Genomic DNA, 15,664 nt, shown 5'->3' on the forward strand with positions numbered 1-15,664 from the left:
ACGAAGGTGGACAACTCGCTCCTTAGGTAGGGGTGGATGTCCTGGATAAGGACACACTCGAGCATCATACCTCCTGCAAACTACACAAGATTTCATTAAGGATTTGACACTTTCGTGACCTTGGGGAAGCCAGAATTTATGTTTAAGATCAGTGAAAGTATCTAATACTCCACCATGCCATGTACTATGTTCATGGTAATGTATAACTAAGAGTTTAGTGATGACGTGGTAGAAATATAGGATTCTTTGTATCTAAACTTATTTCTGCATGAAGCAGATGTCCTCCGCATCTCAAAATGTTATAATTATCTGAATCAAACCAAATGCCCAGAGACTTACTTAATTTTTCTGGAAGGTGTTCATAATCTTTCCCATAAGTCTCTTGTTGAGCTTGTATGACCCAATATTTGATTGGACTAGGAAATCGATATTTGATCCCAATCTTGTTGGGGAAGTCAAATACCATTTCAGTAACTCTTAACAGTTTACCTAAATTGGAGTAATGATGAGGATTGATAGCAAAAGTTCGAGGGGGTTCTGGATCTACAACAGGAGTAGTGATATTAGTCACAATGACTTGTGACTTTTGTTGGGGCTACTGACCACTAACTAGCAATTGGGGTCCAGTAAACCACATCTCGGTTTTAATTAATTGTTTTAAAGTTAAACCTCTAGACAAATAGTCAGCTGGATTGTCCTTGGTGGGGACATGTCTCAATTTGTAACCAGCAGACAGTTCTCGAACTTCCCTTACTCGATTGCTGATGTAGGGAGTTTTTTTTTTTCGTTTTTTACCCACAGTAATACTGCTTCATTGTCTGACCACACTACTATTTCACCAAAGTGAATATTACTGAGTGTTTTGATCAGGCAGTGAGCCAGTCTTACACCTCCCAATAACGTAGTTAATTCCATTTGGGGTAATGACCTCTTTTTAATCGGGGCTACCCTTGCCTTATATGTAAGCAAAAATGATTGTTGAGAGTTAACTAGATAGGCAACTGAGCCATACACTTTGCCTGAAGCATCGCAAAACGCATGTAAATTTGAGGGTAAATTCAGTCCTAAGGCATTGCAAGAAAACTGTAAAATACTAAGTTTACTGTAACCTGGAATTAACTGTTGCCATTTTTCTTGGAGATCCTCCGGCAACGGTTCATTCCACCCCAAAATATTTTGCCAGTACTCCTGCATGAGGAGTTTGCCGTTAATTAGAATAGGACTGAGTAGGCCTAAAGGATCAAATGGCTTGCTGACATGGGAAAGTAGTTTTCTCATAGTTAGGGGTGAATTGTTGATTTCCACTGACTTGATATTTAATTTGTCCGTGGAAGTATTGCAGTCCATGCCTAAGACTTTCAATTTGTGAGGTACTTTATAATAAGGGAATTCTTCCTCGATTATCTGATTCAGTTGCTTGTTATTTGAGGCCCACGACTGTAAGGGCATATTGGCTCCTAATAGTTCATGGTTAGCCTCATGGTAAATTTCCACTAGTTTATTTTCATTATTAGTGGTTCCTTGAAAATTGTCGACGTACAAATAATTGCCAATCTCAGCCTTGTAAGAGCTTTTAGACTTCTTAAGATGTGTATCCAGAGTAGCCTGGAGTAAGAATAGTGAAGACATTGCTCCGAACAGTACTGATGCAAACTTATAAGTGATGACGTCGTTATTAGGATCCTGTGGATCTTTCACCAAGAGAAATTTAGTAAAGTCACGATCCATCTCTTGCAAGCCTACTCTTAAAAAGGCTTTACTGATATCGGGCGTAAGGGCTAAAATGCCAGAACGAAATACTAATAAGACATCTTGCATTCTTTGAGTTAGACTAGGGCCAGTTTGTAGACAATCATTTAATGACACTCTGTCTGCCTTTAATTTGGCACTGCAGTTGAAAACAATCCTAATTGGTGTCTTAACTGAATCTTTCATGACAGCATGATGTGGCAAGTAATGGCCTGATTTATGGTTGTCTTGATCAATAATTTCTATAAACTTTTAGTAAGTTGCTGCTGTATCAAGTCATGATACAGTTGTAATTTATCTGGTTGCTTCTGTAGCCTAGATGATTGTGAATTTAATTGGGTTGAGGCAACGAAATAATTTACTGAAAATTGCAGGTGATTCAATTTCCACGGAAGTCTCGCCCAATATTGATTATCTTGAAAAATAACAGTATCAAGATATTGATACTGTTATCAGAGATATTAGGCAGAATATCTTTCATGTCGTGAGGAAGGCTCACTAATGTCTATATCACGGTAGGACACAGTTGTGAGAAGTGAGGCTGTAGAAAGTTCTCACGGTATATATATTTGCAGTGTGTGGATGCACCTGTTATCATTGAAGAGTTTACTGTGTCGTTGATGATTGCTTTCATGTGACATTAATATGATAACTTATGCCAGAGAATATATATATAAGTGTACCAGTTATTGGTGTTAAGCTGTGTGCCCAGTATTTATCTTATTATTATTGATATTGATGAATTTTTTCTATATATATCTATATGTTGGTGTGATGAATAACATTTCCATGTGTGCAGTGATTAATTGTGTTATTGCCTTCGAGAGGAATTACTGAATCTAAGGTCATTACCGTAACTGATTGCATTTATTATCATTAAGTACAGTGTAATGCCATTATAGTGAAATATTATGTTAACTGCTGTAGAAATGAGTTATTGAACTTGAGATCAGTGTGGTGATTCACTACGTTCTATTGCCATTATAGAAATATTGTGTTGATTACAAACATAGTGATCCCTGCAAATTTAAAGAATCAGGCGCTAAACGCCAAAGAAACAATTACTAAGCATTCGCACAGGGAAGGGGGTCGCCCAGCTGACATTGACAGGAGGGGGTGAGTGTTGCCCTCTAGACAAGCCCCAGTTTTATGAAGAGAGAGTGACTTTCTGCATTGTACTTCATGTTTTGTTGTTGATACGGATATAATACCTTGAAGTTTTTAAGTAAAATACAAAATACCTTTGCGTTTGTATTATCCCTCCATATATCTTGTTGCTATAGTACAGTTCCAAAGAGTGAGAGTATTAGAGACATATACCTTGTTGTAATCCACAAGTTAGTAGGAATTATTAGCTAGAGGATCATTACTACAACACTTAACGAATGATGATTGGAAGTACATGTTAAGTAGACAGACTATGGATCACATATCTAAGAAAGGTCAATGGATTAAGACCGAAGCTGTTTAGCCAAATTAATAATTCCTGGAAAGAGGAATTATTCTTCGTCAGGCTTCTAGGATCAAGGTTACCGCTCTAGGGATAAGGTTAATCGGATTATGCCTTCCTTGAGAGGCGTGGTGAAATGATTGAGGCCATGGTTGACTGGAGTCAGTCTGATTGTGGGAGTTGAACTTAGAAGTCCTCTGGATCTCCGTTTGCGGCAGTAGCGAAGTGTAGCAGACAGCTATGCGAGAACCTGATGTGATCTTAGTGACCAAGTTAAGTCTGCAGTATGTGAGTATTGAATGAAAGACTAACCGGGTGTGATGCGTTGTAGTAATCATTCCGTATTAGGGACTTAGGCGGAAGTTACTAGTGTGGGTGGTGATCACGGAGGTCAAGTGGTCTATGGGTATTGGAAGTGTATTGACCTAATAGAGTATGTTAATATGTATTTATTTGTCAGAGTCTATTCTTTGTAATTAAATGACAAAACCCGACGGCCTTTAAATACCTTCCATATGTTCATTCATTGTGTTCCAGTACAAACCGAGTGGTACGCCTCAAGGGTCTGGTGTGTGTAGGAGTATAGGTGGTAGTAACGGTTGCTGAGGCAAGGTGTTATGTGTTGTGTATTCGCTGTGTTCGGAATGAACCGGGGTTCAGCGTCACGACAACCTGCCTGAGACCAGATTTAATGAGTGAGCTCTCTGCCATTAGTACCACAATTCCACAATACCACTGACGTGTTACTGGACATGAGAAACACCAGTTGGCGACCTTGCAGTTAGTAGTAGAGCCCTTGTCGGGGCTGGCATACGGTTTGGAGAGAGCAAATTGTGTTCCCACTCATCTTTGGCTATAAGGCTGGCTGGGGATCGACTGGAATACTATCCTGGTGAACAGTGGTGCTGCGAGGATTGAGTGAAGACCCGAAGGGCTACGGTGAGTAACAGTTGTCGCTAATACTACTGGGTGGTGTCTATGTAGAGAGAGAGACACCCCGACGTTGGCGACCGTTGACCGGATATCAAGAACGATTACTTATACTTATACTTATACTTACAACTAAGGTAAACCCTGACATTGGCGATCTTGCCAGGTGTCCAGGATAAAGATCTAGTGTACACCGTTACTCGCTTACAGGACGTACCCCGACATTGGCGACCTCGCTAGGATAAAGTACTTAGGATATCTTGTATACTGTTACTTACCTCGCGTACCCCAACATATGGAAGACCTGATTTGCCTAATAGTCCAAGTTTTCCTGAATTTATATATTCAAAAAAAAATTCTTATGAAATGATAAATCTGCCTATTTCATTATGTATAAGTTAATTTTTTTTAAATTAGAGTTAAAACTAACATAGATATATGACCGAACCTAACCAACCCACCTAACCCATCTATACCTAACCTAAACTAACACAACTACGTCAATAATTTATGTTTCTAATATAATATAATAATAAAAATTCCAATAAACTAATTGGAAACAATTTATTAATAATAAAGAAAATCACTCGGCCTATTTGGCAAATCGGGCCTTGCATACTAGGCCGAGAAATGCATTCTGACTACTAGGTATATATATATATATATATATATATATATATATATATATATATATATATATATATATATATATATATATATATATGTCGTACCTAGTAACAAGAATGCACTTTTCGGCCTAATATGCAAGGCCCGATTTGCCTAATAAGCCAAGTTTTCATGAAATAATATATTTTTTCTAATTTTTTTCTTATGAAATGATAAAGCTACCCATTTCATTATGTATGAGGTCAATTTTTTTTTTATTGGAGTTAAAATTAACGTAGATATATGACCGAACCTAACCAACCCTACCTAACCTAACCTAACCTATCTTTATAGGTTAGGTTTGGTTACGTAGCCGAAAAAGTTAGGTTAGGTTAGGTAGGTTAGGTAGTCGAAAAACAATTAATTCATGAAAACTTGGCTTATTAGGCAAATCGGGCCTTGCATAGTAGGCTGAGAAGTGCGTTCTGGCTACTAGGTACGACATATATATATATATATATATATATATATATATATATATGTCGTACCTAGTAGCCAGAACTCACTTCTCAGCCTACTATTCAAGGCCCGATTTGCCTAATAAGCCAAGTTTTCCTGAATTAATATATTTACTATAATTTTTTTCTTATGAAATGATAAAGCTACCCTTTTCACTATGTATGAGGTCAATTTTTTTTTATTGGAGTTAAAATTAACGTAGATATATGACCGAACCTAACCAACCCTACCTAACCTAACCTAACCTATATATATAGGTAAGGTTAGGTTAGGTAGCCAAAAAAAGCTAGGTTAGGTTAGGTTAGGTAGGTTAGGTAGACGAAAAAACATTAATTCATGAAAACTTGGCTTAATAGGCAAATCGGGCCTTGAATAGTAGGCTGAGAAGTGAGTTCTGGCTACTAGGTACGACATATATATATATATATATATATATATATATATATATATATATATATGTTGTACCTAGTAGCAAGAATGCACTTTTCGGCCTAATATGCAAGGCCCGATTTGCCTAATAAGCCAAGTTTTCATGAAATAATATATTTTTTCTAATTTTTTTCTTATGAAATGATAAAGCTACCCATTTCATTATGTATGAGGTCAATTTTTTTTTTATTGGAGTTAAAATTAACGTAGATATATGACCGAACCTAACCAACCCTACCTAACCTAACCTAACCTATCTTTATAGGTTAGGTTTGGTTACGTAGCCGAAAAAGTTAGGTTAGGTTAGGTTAGGTAGGTTAGGTAGTCGAAAAAATATTAATTCATGAAAACTTGGCTTATTAGGCAAATCGGGCCTTGCATAGTAGGCTGAGAAGTGCGTTCTGGCTACTAGGTACGACATATATATATATATATATATATATATATATATATATATATATATATATATATATATATATATATATATATATATATATATATATATATATATATATATATATATATATATATATATATATATATATATGGCTATGGCACAACTCTCCTAAACACGAGAGTGAAGTATACAACTTTAGAACACTTTCCCACCAGGAGACTCGAACCCTAGCCAGCACAGAAGCCTTCCAGCAACTGGCATAACAGGTACGCCTTAACCCGCTCCACCACCTGCTCAGATCCTTAAAAGAGATGGTAATTTCGGAGTATTTAAATACACCAAAGATCACCACCTCCCAAGAGCACTAGAGCAAGTGAGGGGTCATTTATACGTTTATTTCATCAAGTCCCTGTTAATATGGGAAGACATATGCTTAAGGCACAACTCTCCTAAACACGAGAATGAAGTATACAACTTTAGAGCACTTTCCCACCAGGAGACTCGAAGGTGATCTTTGGGTGTATTTAAATACTCCGAAATTACCATTTCTTTTAAGGGTCTGAGCAGGTGGTGGAGCGGGTTAAGGCGTACCTGTTATGCCAGTTGCTGGAAGGCTTCTGTGCTGGCTAGGGTTCGAGTCTCCTGGTGGGAAAGTGTTCTAAAGTTGTATACTTCACTCTCGTGTTTAGGAGAGTTGTGCCTTAAGCATAGACACTGTGTCTTCCCATATTAACAGGGACTTGATGAAATAAACGTATAAATGACCCCTCACTTGCACTAGTGCTCTTGGGAGGTGGTGATCTTTGGTGTATTTAAATACTCCGAAATTACCATCTCTTTTAAGGGTCTGAGCAGGTGGTGGAGCGGGTTAAGGCGTACCTGTTATGCCAGTTGCTGGAAGGCTTCTGTGCTGGCTAGGGTTCGAGTCTCCTGGTGGGAAAGTGTTCTAAAGTTGTATACTTCACTTTCGTGTTTAGGAGAGTTGTGCCTTAAGCATAGACACTGTGTCTTCCCATATTAACAGGGATTTGATGAAATAAACATATAAATGACCCCTCACTTGCTCTAGTGCTCTTGGGAGGTGGTGATCTTTGGTGTATTTAAATACTCCGAAATTACCATCTCTTTTAAGGGTCTGAGCAGGTGGTGGAGCGGGTTAAGGCGCACCTGTTATGCCAGTTGCTGGAAGGCTTCTGTGCTGGCTAGGGTTCGAGTCTCCTGGTGGGAAAGTGTTCTAAAGTTGTATACTTCACTCTCGTGTTTAGGAGAGTTGTGCCATAAGCATAGACACTGTGTCTTCCCATATTAACAGGGAATTGATGAAATAAACGTATAAATGACCCCTCACTTGCTCTAGTGCTCTTGGGAGGTGGTGATCTTTGGTGTATTTAAATACTCCGAAATTACCATCTCTTTTAAGGGTCTGAGCAGGTGGTGGAGCGGGTTAAGGCGTACCGGTTATGCCAGTTGCTGGAAGGCTTCTGTGCTGGCTAGGGTTCGAGTCTCCTGGTGGGAAAGTGTTCTAAAGTTGTATATATATATATATATATATATATATATATATATATATATATATATATATATATATATATATATATATATATATATATATATATATATATATATATATATATATATATATATATATATATATATATATATATATATTGGTGTATACTGGCAGCAGGTTTTCTTTCAAACATGTTTCATTGAATATGACCGCATATTCTGTATTTATTATTTTCTGGTTTAGGGCTTCTATCCCTCTAACTATTTTCTTAGCATCAGGGCTTAATTGGAATAGGAGTTCTCCAAAACTCATTTTCGTACTTTTAAGGTGAAGAAAAGAAGTGATTTACTATAGAGTGTATTACACTTATTTGTATAATTTGCACGACGTTTCGAACCTCCATGGTTCATTCTCAAGTAAACAGATCTTACAATACTAGTTGATTTTATACCCGCATTAGGTCAGGTGATAATACAATGAAGGTGAAAAACATGGGGGGATACATAAGGGATAAACATAGGGGCTGCAGAAGGCTTATTGGCCCATACGAGGCATCTCCTATCTAAACACAAAGATTAATCCAGTGTAATTGGCCTGTTATGTTGGACATTGTCTTCTGTGTTGGCATCGATATGTTCTTGTCTTGTCCTTACTCTCATGGTGGGTAGAGTAAATAGTTCCGTGATTTGGGTGTTCATGGTAGGTCGCTCTATTCTTATGTGAATTGCCTCAAGAATTTGTAATCTTCTTGAATCTTGGGTTTTGTCTATTATGCAAGTATTATTAATACTTGCATAACAGACAAAACCCAAGATTCAAGAAGATTACAAATTCTTGAGGCAATTCACATAAGAATAGAGCGACCTACCATGAACACCCAAATCACGGAACTATTTACTCTACCCACCATGAGAGTAAGGACAAGACAAGAACATATCGATGCCAACACAGAAGACAATGTCCAACATAACAGGCCAATTACACTGGATTAATCTTTGTGTTTAGATAGGAGATGCCTCGTATGGGCCAATAAGCCTTCTGCAGCCCCTATGTTTATCCCTTATGTATCCCCCCATGTTTTTCACCTTCATTGTATTATCACCTGACCTAATGCGGGTATAAAATCAACTAGTATTGTAAGATCTGTTCACTTGAGAATGAACCATGGAGGTTCGAAACGTCGTGCAAATTATACAAATAAGTGTAATACACTCTATAGTAAATCACTTCTTTTCTTCACCTTAAAAGTACGAAAATGAGTTTTGGAGAACTCCTATTCCAATTAAGCCCTGATGCTAAGAAAATAGTTAGAGGGATAGAAGCCCTAAACCAGAAAATAATAAATACAGAATATGCGGTCATATTCAATGAAACATATATATATATATATATATATATATATATATATATATATATATATATATATATATATATATATATATATATATATATATATATATATTTATATATATAAAGGTGAAAACATGGGGGGATACATAAGGGATAAATGGGGGGTGAAATATAAGAACATAAGAATAGAGGTAACTGCGGCAGGCCTATTGGCCCATACGAGGCAGCTCCTATCTACATACAAAGATTAATCAAGTGTAATTGGCCTGTTATGTTGAACAATGTCTTCTGTGTTGGCATCGTTATGTTCTGGTCTTGTCCTTACTCTCATGGTGGGTAGAGTAAATAGTTCTGTGATTTGGGTGTTCATGGTAGGTTGTTCTATTCTTATGTGAATTGCTTCAAGAATTTGTAAACTTCTTGCATCTTGGGTTTTGTAAAAAATCTTTGGTTTTTACAAAACCCAAGATTCAAAAAGAAGAATTGCTTCAAATAACCCAAGTTTCAGAGGGCAGAGATTCTGCCCAACACTAGACCATCTAGAGTCGCTGCTCAGAACTGTAAACTGAAACTTAAACAATATTTCGATTCTGCTTAAGTGTAGATAACTCATCATTTAAACTTGAGGTAACCATGCTGATGCAGTGATGAGTTAATGTCCAGTAACCCGACAGTTACGAGTCATAGTGACCCTGTACAGTGACATTGTATTGTCGAAGTCTCCTTGATCTTAAATAATCTAATTATGCACATTTCATTTTGATATTATCATTCTGTTTCTTACAGATAATTACTCAATATTTTCAATGTTTACTTACGTTCCCATGATGACTTAGTCATATCTGCTACAGATTCGGGACATTCGTTAGGTGCATACTAACCTGCTAACCCATGAATATAACTTCAGGATAGAGAGACAGGTGTACGTTAGTACTAAGACCTGAACTACGGCCCGATTTCTCTCCCCCCCCCCCCGGAGTTATGTTGGAAATAACCAACGGTTTTCATACATCCTTTGTATTTTTATACAATTTTTTTGTATTAACTATCTGTTGAAGTGCTCCAGGATGAATTTTGGTGGATCTGAACTACATTTTTACATATGGTAGTGCAAATTAGGATGTTAAGTAAGTAATTTACCTTGATGTGCTGGTGTGTTGTAACTTGTTTCTTATTAATAAACTGTGCATTGTGGTGTTAATGGATTACTAATGGATGGTTTCATCCAGGTTAAGGATGAAACCAGTTAAGTGGAAAACTTCTACATTAGATTTTGTTGTCCAGACTGTCATTTATTTGGATGTATGTATTGTACTTAAGTCATGTGTGAATCTGGCTACATGTGGTAAGTATAGTAGGAATAAACGTTATGATGAGCAGAGAGTGAGAATATACCTCAGGTATTTGGGTGTACGAAATAAGATAGTGCCCTGGAGAGATTAAGGTGTTGAGAATCCAAGGTGTACTGTTATAGATACACTAAAGTGGGGAGACAGTGTTTCAAAATGTAATGAAGAAAATGTATATTGTATAGTTGCTACAGTGAATTGTTCTAACATAGAGTGTAATGTCAACTATTGAACTTTGGATTATTTCCATAATTAGTTATTTCATTTCATTGGAGTTAATGAACTCATTACAGAAGTTAAGATTCAAATTGTTCTTTTCTTGTAAGGCGATGTACTTTGTTAAATATTATATTAGTGATTTTTTTACAGATTGGGCATGAATTTTGCTTATATATGTCTGATCGTATTTCAATTGTCATATACCTTCTATATATTGGTTGAGTGTAATGTTCTTAGGAAGTTCAGAGTCAATAATTATGATTTGATTATGAGTGCTCAGTATTGTACTCACCTGCAGTCAACCGAACCGAACCAAATAATACAGAAGAAGATGCCCATGGGGCGAACCTTGAAGGGGGAACAGCTGAAGAAAAGTCGGTGAGAGGAAACGCTGAAGTTGAAGAGAAAAGTGCCAGGGCTAGACCCAGCTGCGTGTCAATATGTAGATGCTGCAAATAACCCCACATCTGGCTAGGCTGGGAGACGGGTCAGAAGGCGGAAGTGGCAGTGCTTCTTCGTTCTGGTAGAGACAATCTGTCTTAATTTTTCTTTCTTCTTTCTTCTTCTTTTTCTTCTTCATCTTCTTCTTCTTCTTCTTCTTCTTCTTCTTCTTCTTGCTTCTGCTTTCTTCTTTCTTCTATTTCTTCATGCTTCGTGTAATCATTTGATGTTTGTACTCAGCGTAGTCACTTTGAATGAGTTCGGGCATCAGTGTAGATTCATCGCATTCCTCGAAGATTATGTCGTTAGCGAGACTGCATGCATGTCCTGGATATTCCAGCTTTAAGAATTCTGCCCTCTTGTTATATATCAGACTGGAGATCCGTCTGAATTCAAAAGATCCAACTGTAGTTTTGTCACGCTATTGGAACATTGGATTAGCATCACATTCCACTTCCTGGTCCGAGGGTGGTGGTGAGTGTGTTTCAACGTCAACACAGGCAGTAGAGTCGTCATCAGAAGACAGGTGGTAGTCTGCAGAAGCATCAGGTGTAGTCTCAGGTGCAGCTGGTGTAGTCTCAGGTGCAGCTGGTGTAGTCTCTGTTGAAGATGGTGTAGTCACAGGTACAACTGGAGTAGTAAATGGTTCATCTGGAGTAGCAGTGTGCAAGGATATTGCAGAATCTGTAGCAGGAGCTGTTGCAGGTGGCAGAGGGTGGGCTTCAGCAGACAGGATATTTGCCAATGCAGTTGAAGAGATGGTGATATCAGGGGCAGAACTGATATTTGTTGCTGAAGTCGTAGCACTGGTGTTGGCTGAGGCTGTAGTTGTGAAGAGTTCTTCAGGAACGGTAAATGTTCGTAGACCATTGTCAGCGTATATGATGTTTAGAATTCGTACAAATTCCTTGGTGTTTGTGCCTGCAATTCATTTAGCAAGGCGGATGAGTCCTATTATGACACTGATTCCTGTTGGGGAGCAGCATCTGGTGTGGTGAGGGCTGGCTTGTTGATTGAGCAGAGTGAGGTTGTGGCTGTCGCAACTGCGTCGATGATTGGTTGGCGTGGGGCCCATTGGGCTCCCAGGGCCCATTGGGGCACTGGGAGCCAGGGCCCCAATGGGATGCAGTCTGTGCAGAAGGTCCGCCCCCTCCTGGAAGCAGAGGAAAGTTGGCGGCTTGCACGTTGAATGTTGAAGGTTCTCGTCAAGTGATTTTGGCTTGCCTGGCGTCGGTCACCTTCTGTATTTCTTCACGCCTTCGTGGACACTCAGCAGAGACGGTAGTATGGTGACCTTGGCAGAGAAGGCATTGGAGGAAGTCGCTGGTGCATTGTTTGAAGCGGTGATTCTCAGCGCACTTGCTGCACTGTTGGTCCTGAGATGGGTATTGTTTTGTACAGTGCTCATAACTATAGCACTTAAAGCATTGTCGTAGCTGGTAGTAATGTTCTTTGCTGGTTGTCGGGGTGTGCAAGCGAAGCCGAAGCACCGGAAGCCGTTGGTGGTAGCAGAGGTAGCTTCCTCAGGCGAGGTGAAGGTTACCTTCATAGTGGAGAGATTGCTGTCCTGCATAGGGATGAATTTTATAGTGACTGCAATCAAGGAAGGGTTATCTTCGGTTATACTGATGGCGACGTCGGTGGCAGCTTTTTCGGAGATGAGGGAGCTCACTCTCCTTACAAAAACAGTCCTGGCTGCGAGGTAGTGTCGTGGTGGGGTGAGGAACATGTGTGCCTCCTCGAGATCAGTAAGGTTGATAGGGTCAAATAGACGTTGTACGGCTTCGGCACTGCTGAACAGCAGTTGAGCGGGTCCTTCATCATCGACGACGACGTCCAGTGGTGCAACGTTGATTGTTGTTCTGAAGAAATCTGAGATTTATGACCGGGTAAGGGTCCGGTCCCCTCTAAATCGTACCATGATTCGGTAGATCATGGTGGCTCTCGTCATTGCTGCTCAATGTTTACCCTCCTTACAGTGCTAGGTGCAAGAGAGCCTGATCTAGAGGGTTGCACTTTCCTTAAGAGGTCTCCCGTCTCTTACCGGTATAATGCTCCGGATCAGGGTGGGGGGTCTGACCTCCTAAAGCAAAGTACTCTGATGCCTGCAGTTAAAAAATGAAATCAACCTTTATTGGAAATAACCAACAGTTTTCAAACATCATTTGTATTTTCATACATTTTTTGTATTAACCACAAGTAGTTACTAAAAATTACTAACTTGTAAAATTAACCATAATCATGATTTTATAATGTGCAATATTCTGCCAAATCCTTCCTACTGTGTGTTTCGACAGGCAGCCTCAGAAATATTTCCACATATTGTGGGATTTAAACAGAGTCCAGTTTATTACTCCCTTTACTAAGGATAATTGCTTACTAACAAGTTTAATTACGTAGCACATTACTGCTTACTGGAACTCCCTTATTTAGTTAAAATTAACCACTCAGTGGAAATTATTAAAAGGTAAAATAATTCCACCTTATATTCCTCTCATTTATTTACGCAACTCTAGTAAACCAATTTACGTTGCGAGAGGTTATATTGTAACATGAAATATTTAAACGTGACATAAATACTCGTCACAATCTCTTCCTTCCCTAATTAACTCCGAAATATATAAATTCATTTATGCTCGAGGTACCTACTGAGAGCCGTGCATGCATAAAAGGAGGAAGGAGAAGGCAGGAGAGGACGCCATTAACATCGTGCAAGGATAGAGAAGCGTGCTTGCTCCTGCACGAGACTTGGACGCTGCTACTGGACGCCATTAGCAGCGCTAAGAGAAGAAGCGAGAGAGACGCCATATTGTCTAGATTGAGAAATGCAATGCCGTAGGAGCTCGTCTAATTTCAGCTTGTAATTTACGTCCTTCAAGCAGCAGCGAAGGCAGAGGACTGAGACAGCTTCCTTAACCAACGGACACTCGGCTCGGCAACCATAAGTTCCTTTCATTTCTGATTTAGTCTTGTGATCACATTTTTAAACAGATAAGAAGGTTGTCCTTATGCCATAGGAAAAGAAACCCAAACTAGTACGTTTCTCATTTTACCGTTCCCTCATTTTTATTTGGGAAATAATGTCAGTAATTCTTAGGTAGACAAATATTACAATGTAATTGCCTTTCAGCTCCCGAGTCCACGTCGAGCAAGAAGATAGGCTACATCACGATCACGTGGAACGGTTTACCTGATGCAACAAGTTATCAGGAACGCTTGACTACAGATGTTAACGTTTCATACTGTTTACAGCTGTTACATTTGTCACGGTAAAATCTCTAGGAAGAGATTCGGCCTACTCCATAATCGCCTATTTTACTCATTAACGTCTATGTAATCAAGAACTGCAGCCAAGAACAACAACAACAACTACTTCCAGACGACTAGACAGTCTACCAGTCCCCCTCCTGTACCATGGCCCGTCACCCCACCTCGCACCTGGGTCGCTGGGAGGCCACACCCTCCGTAACAAGCAGTTAAAGGAGCCGGTTCATAGTTTAAAGAAGACATCAGCGCCCCCTGCTCGGCCGATATTCTGTATAAATAGGGCTACCAAGCTCCCCAAGATCATTCGCATATGTGATTGCACAAAACACTCAAAATGCAATCATACACACAGACTCAAAAGCTGCACTTCAAATACTAGGACAAAAACAGTGGAAAGATAATGTGGAAATAATTACCACCATTTTGTATCTTGGAGCAGTCGCTAAAGGCAAAGGACTCAACATAACTTTAAACTGGATCCCATCCCATATTGGAATCCCATTAAATGAAAAAGCTGATGAAATTGGTAATTGGCAACTCGTCATCCAGTGATACATAAAACAATTCAAACCAGCCTAGAGAACATAAAAAACATCATCACCAAAAAATTCTCACATCTCAACAAAGCCTACCTACACCAGAGAATAGCTGAAGGTTCGCCATCTGCAACATGGTATCTTCAGGCAACCAAATTAGAAAGGTTAAATATCCCAAATGGAATCCACAGGGAAATAGCAGTTAGGTTATATAGACTACGTCTAGGTTACAGATGCAACTGGGAGATTGGTGAACCCCGACAGAGAGAGTGCATCTTCTGCCAAGCTGTCACAGAAAAGCCATTACTTCACTATCTTCTGGAATGTGAAGCAACCAATGACCTTAGAAGTGCTTTAAGAGTTCCTGAATCATGCAGTGGCCACCCTGAAGCCATCAACACAGCCACTCTCCAGGTCAACAAAGGTGTCCAGCAGCTGGACACCCTCATAAAGACTGTGAAGCAGTATCCTCCCCCGCGATAACAGCTTGATGGTTAAATGCAACCTCAGAATACTGAGAAAAAAAATTGTACCACTTACGGGCTATTCATGCCAGTGTCACATCTTGGGTGGCTTAATCTTTATCGATCGATCGATCCCCAAGATTCAGATTACTCCTATGTGCTCAACTGAGTAGACCTGTTTACACATCTCGGTGTGGTTACAGATTTAGTGAGACTAGCTCATGGTATTCTACACCATATATTATTTTGCACCTTAACGTAACATAAACTTGATTGTTCATCTTGTTTGTTTTGCACATTTTGTATTAAAGCCAAGCCTGGATATTATTTTATGTTTTATAATTTGTTTAACTTCAGTTTTTGTTTTAAAGTAAAGTATTTTTAAATGTTTTTTCCCTCTGATTTATTCTACAGTTTATCACACTGTGAAGACACCTTTTGCAGTTTA

Source organism: Procambarus clarkii, chromosome 3 (genome assembly GCF_040958095.1).
Source record: "Procambarus clarkii isolate CNS0578487 chromosome 3, FALCON_Pclarkii_2.0, whole genome shotgun sequence".
In the NCBI taxonomy this organism is placed as follows: Eukaryota; Metazoa; Arthropoda; class Malacostraca; order Decapoda; family Cambaridae; genus Procambarus; species Procambarus clarkii.